The following is a 6,000-nucleotide window of genomic DNA, read 5'->3' on the forward strand; positions in this document are numbered from 1 at the left end:
TTTCGGAGAGCAGAATAAATCAGCGGGAGTCACGCCCTCGGGCGATTCGATTGCAATTTCTGTGGCTTGTAATCAAAATCGATTTCTTATTTTCGCACACTTTCCCTCGGCTAAATTGGCAACAATTTGAGGGCCTGCTCACGTACAAAACGAAGGAAATTGTTTCTAATGTGATTAAGGTCCATTCATTTGCCGCATTATCTGGCAAAAAGGTTCGCTTAAGGCCAGACACTTGATTAGAGTAATCTCGTTGCTAATTTTCAGTATTTTGGTGGCTGTCATTGAACTTGAATTCGGGCGGAAACGAAATCGAAGCATATATTTAGCTAACAATCGCGAATAAGACTTGGCTAATTGCCTGAGACCCGAAATCGCGAGCTTTTGCCTCATTAATCATGCCAAAAACTCATATTTTTGCTAAAGCGGCTTTTTAATTAATTTGATTAGCATTAATCGTTTGAATGCGAATTATGAATCAATTTAAGGCAGTATCTCTCTTTCTTGCTCTCTTTTTCCCCACTTCTCGCTTCCGCTTCTTTATTCCGTTGCCGAAACGAGTTCGTTGCCTGAGTCTTTCGTTTTAACCCTCGTTCTTCTTTTAGCTCGCAGCATCCGAGTCTTAATCATTTTGACATGTCTCGCCTTCATTTGCATAGTTTTGAATAACGTTTAATGCCGGGACACGCCCCCAAAGTTACCGCTTTGAATCAGGCGTGGGTCGATCTCCGCGATCGACGATTATTGATCGAACGGATCATGAATATGCAGAATGCCGCTATTAATTGGACAGCTCACAAGATTGTTAGCTTCTTGAATATGGCATTGAAAGTGGGCCACGCTTAAGTAAGTCTTGAAATGCTTAATTACTTAAATACACTGAGCTAAAATTAATAAATATTTGCAAGTCTCTTTTTTGTTAAGAAACGGGTTTCATCATAAAATTTGCAAACAAATCGTACCGAAATTACAATCCCAGTTTTAAACGCAGATTTTTAGAGAACTAAGCCACAGGACTTTAAAGATATACCACTTTGAAATTGGATGCTTGAATAAAAAGTTATGGGCTTAGAACAGTGGGTTTCTGGTCACATTTCTATAATGCTATTTTTCAGAAACTAATTAAGGACTTATATCGTAAAAATAACAACCCAGTTTTTTCAAACTAAATTTAAATGCAGTTTTGTAGAATCTTAAGGTACAAGACTGTAGAGATATACCAATTTGACATCAGATGCCTGAAAGAAAAGTTATGGATTTAAAACTGCAGGTTTTTGGTCACTTTTCTGCATAGACGATTTTTTCGGTGATTAAGAAAGGGGGTACATCACAAAATATGCCAAAAATCGGCTCGAAATTTCAAACCAAGTTTTAAACGCAGATTTTTAGAGAACTAAGCCACAGGACTTTAAAGATATACCACTTTGAAATTGGATGCTTGAATAAAAAGTTATGGGCTTGGAACAGTGGGTTTCTGGTCACATTTCTGTAATGCTATTTTTCAGAAACTAATTAAGGAGTTATATCGTAAAAATAACAACCCAATTTTCTTAAACAAAATTTAAATGCAGTTTTGTAGAGGCTTAAGCTACAAGACTGTAGAGATATACCAATTTGACATCAGATGCCCGAAAGAAAAGTTATGGATTTAAAACTGCAGGTTTTTGGTCACTTTTCTGCATAGACGATTTTTTCGGTGATTAAGAAAGGGGGTACATCACAAAATATGCAAAAAATCGGCCCGAAATTACAAACCAAGTTTTAAACGCAGATTTTTAGAGAACTAAGCCACAGGACTTTAAAGATATACCACTTTGAAATTGGATGCTTGAATAAAAAGTTATGGGCTTAGAACAGTGGGTTTCTGGTCACATTTCTGTAATGCTATTTTTCAGAAACTAATTAAGGACTTATATCGTAAAAATAACAACCCAATTTTTTCAAACAAAATTTAAATGCAGTTTTGTAGAGGCTTAAGCTACAAGACTGTAGAGATATACCAATTTGACATCAGATGCCCGAAAGAAAAGTTATGGATTTAAAACTGCAGGTTTTTGGTCACTTTTCTGCATAGACGATTTTTTCGGTGATTAAGAAAGGGGGTACATCACAAAATATGCAAAAAATCGGCCCGAAATTACAAACCAAGTTTTAAACGCAGATTTTTAGAGAACTAAGCCACAGGACTTTAAAGATATACCACTTTGAAATTGGATGCTTGAATAAAAAGTTATGGGCTTAGAACAGTGGGTTTTTGGTCACATTTCTGTTATGCTATTTTTCAGAAACTAATTAAGGACTTATATCGTAAAAATAACAACCCAATTTTTTTAAACAAAATTTAAATGCAGTTTTGTAGAGGCTTAAGCTACAAGACTGTAGAGATATACCAATTTGACATCAGATGCCCGAAAGAAAAGTTATGGATTTAAAACTGCAGGTTTTTGGTCACTTTTCTGCATAGACGATTTTTTCGGTGATTAAAAAAGGGGGTACATCACAAAATATGCAAAAAATCGGCCCGAAATTACAAACCAAGTTTTAAACGCAGATTTTTAGAGAACTAAGCCACAGGACTTTAAAGATATACCACTTTGAAATTGGATGCTTGAATAAAAAGTTATGGGCTTAGAACAGTGGGTTTCTGGTCACATTTCTGTAATGCTATTTTTCAGAAACTAATTAAGGACTTATATCGTAAAAATAACAGCCCAACTTTTTCAAACTAAATTTAAATGCAGTTTTGTAGAGGCTTAAGCTACAAGACTGTAAAGATATACCAATTTGACATCAGATGCCTGAAAGAAAAGTTATGGATTTAAAACTGCAGGTTTTTGGTCACTTTTCTGCATAGACGATTTTTTCGGTGATTAAGAAAGGGGGTACATCACAAAATATGCCAAAAATCGGCTCGAAATTTCAAACCAAGTTTTAGACGCAGATTTTTAGAGAACTAAGCCACAGGACTTTAAAGATATACCACTTTGAAATTGGATGCTTGAATAAAAAGTTATGGGCTTAGAACAGTGGGTTTCTGGTCACATTTCTGTAATGCTATTTTTCAGAAACTAATTAAGGAGTTATATCGTAAAAATAACAACCCAATTTTTTTAAACAAAATTTAAATGCAGTTTTGTAGAGGCTTAAGCTACAAGACTGTAGAGATATACCAATTTGACATCAGATGCCCGAAAGAAAAGTTATGGATTTAAAACTGCAGGTTGTTGGTCACTTTTCTGCATAGACGATTTTTTCGGGGATTAAGAAAGGGGGTACATCACAAAATATGCAAAAAATCGGCCCGAAATTACAAACCAAGTTTTAAACGCAGATTTTTAGAGAACTAAGCCACAGGACTTTAAAGATATACCACTTTGAAATTGGATGCTTGAATAAAAAGTTATGGGCTTAGAACAGTGGGTTTCTGGTCACATTTCTGTAATGCTATTTTTCAGAAACTAATTAAGGATTTATATCGTAAAAATAACAACCCAATTTTTTCAAACAAAATTTAAATGCAGTTTTGTAGAGGCTTAAGCTACAAGACTGTAGAGATATACCAATTTGACATCAGATGCCCGAAAGAAAAGTTATGGATTTAAAACTGCAGGTTGTTGGTCACTTTTCTGCATAGACGATTTTTTCGGGGATTAAGAAAGGGGGTACATCACAAAATATGCAAAAAATCGGCCCGAAATATACCAATTTGACATCAGATGCCCGAAAGAAAAGTTATGGATTTAAAACTGCAGGTTTTTGGTCACTTTTCTGCATAGACGATTATTTCGGAGATTAAGAAAGGGGGTACATCACAAAATATGCAAAAAATCGGCCCGAAATTACAAACCAAGTTTTAAACGCAGATTTTTAGAGAACTAGGCCACAGGACTTTAAAGATATACCACTTTGAAATTGGATGCTTGAATAAAAAGTTATGGGCTTAGAACAGTGGGTTTCTGGTCACATTTCTGTAATGCTATTTTTCAGAAACTAATTAAGGATTTATATCGTAAAAATAACAACCCAATTTTTTCAAACAAAATTTAAATGCAGTTTTGTAGAGGCTTAAGCTACAAGACTGTAGAGATATACCAATTTGACATCAGATGCCCGAAAGAAAAGTTATGGATTTAAAACTGCAGGTTTTTGGTCACTTTTCTGCATAGACGATTATTTCGGAGATTAAGAAAGGGGGTACATCACAAAATATGCAAAAAATCGGCCCGAAATTACAAACCAAGTTTTAAACGCAGATTTTTAGAGAACTAAGCCACAGGACTTTAAAGATATACCACTTTGAAATTGGATGCTTGAATAAAAAGTTATGGGCTTAGAACAGTGGGTTTCTGGTCACATTTCTGTAATGCTATTTTTCAGAAACTAATTAAGGATTTATATCGTAAAAATAACAACCCAATTTTTTCAAACAAAATTTAAATGCAGTTTTGTAGAGGCTTAAGCTACAAGACTGTAGAGATATACCAATTTGACATCAGATGCCCGAAAGAAAAGTTATGGATTTAAAACTGCAGGTTTTTGGTCACTTTTCTGCATAGACGATTATTTCGGAGATTAAGAAAGGGGGTACATCACAAAATATGCAAAAAATCGGCCCGAAATTACAAACCAAGTTTTAAACGCAGATTTTTAGAGAACTAAGCCACAGGAATTTAAAGATATACCACTTTGAAATTGGATGCTTGAATAAAAAGTTATGGGCTTAGAACAGTGGGTTTCTGGTCACATTTCTGTAATGCTATTTTTCAGAAACTAATTAAGGATTTATATCGTAAAAATAACAACCCAGTTTTTTCAAACTAAATTTAAATGCAGTTTTGTAGAGGCTTAAGCTACAAGACTGTAGAGATATACCAATTTGACATCAGATGCCCGAAAGAAAAGTTATGGATTTAAAACTGCAGGTTTTTGGTCACTTTTCTGCATAGACGATTATTTCGGAGATTAAGAAAGGGGGTACATCACAAAATATGCCAAAAATCGGCCCGAAATTTCAAACCAAGTTTTAAACGCAGATTTTTAGAGAACTAAGCCACAGGACTTTAAAGATATACCACTTTGAAATTGGATGCTTGAATAAAAAGTTATGGGCTTAGAACAGTGGGTTTCTGGTCACATTTCTGTAATGCTATTTTTCAGAAACTAATTAAGGATTTATATCGTAAAAATAACAACCCAATTTTTTCAAACAAAATTTAAATGCAGTTTTGTAGAGGCTTAAGCTACAAGACTGTAGAGATATACCAATTTGACATCAGATGCCCGAAAGAAAAGTTATGGATTTAAAACTGCAGGTTTTTGGTCACTTTTCTGCATAGACGATTATTTCGGAGATTAAGAAAGGGGGTACATCACAAAATATGCAAAAAATCGGCCCGAAATTACAAACCAAGTTTTAAACGCAGATTTTTAGAGAACTAAGCCACAGGACTTTAAAGATATACCACTTTGAAATTGGATGCTTGAATAAAAAGTTATGGGCTTAGAACAGTGGGTTTCTGGTCAAATTTCTGTAATGCTATTTTTCAGAAACTAATTAAGGAGTTATATCGTAAAAATAACAACCCAGGTTTTTCAAACTAAATTTAAATGCAGTTTTGTAGAGGCTTAAGGTACAAGACTGTAGAGATATACCAATTTGACATCAGATGCCCGAAAGAAAAGTTATGGATTTAAAACTGCAAGTTTTTGGTCACTTTTCTGCATAGACGATTTTTTCGGTGATTAAGAAAGGGGGTACATCACAAAATATGCCAAAAATCGGCCCGAAATTTCAAACCAAGTTTTAAACGCAGATTTTTAGAGAACTAAGCCCAGTTTTGTAGAGGCTTAAGCTACAAGACTGTAGAGATATACCAATTTGACATCAGATGCCCGAAAGAAAAGTTATGGATTTAAAACTGCAGGTTTTTGGTCACTTTTCTGCATAGACGATTATTTCGGAGATTAAGAAAGGGGGTACATCACAAAATATGCAAAAAATCG

Source organism: Drosophila gunungcola (assembly GCF_025200985.1).
Source record: "Drosophila gunungcola strain Sukarami chromosome 2L unlocalized genomic scaffold, Dgunungcola_SK_2 000052F, whole genome shotgun sequence".
NCBI lineage: Eukaryota > Metazoa > Arthropoda > Insecta > Diptera > Drosophilidae > Drosophila > Drosophila gunungcola.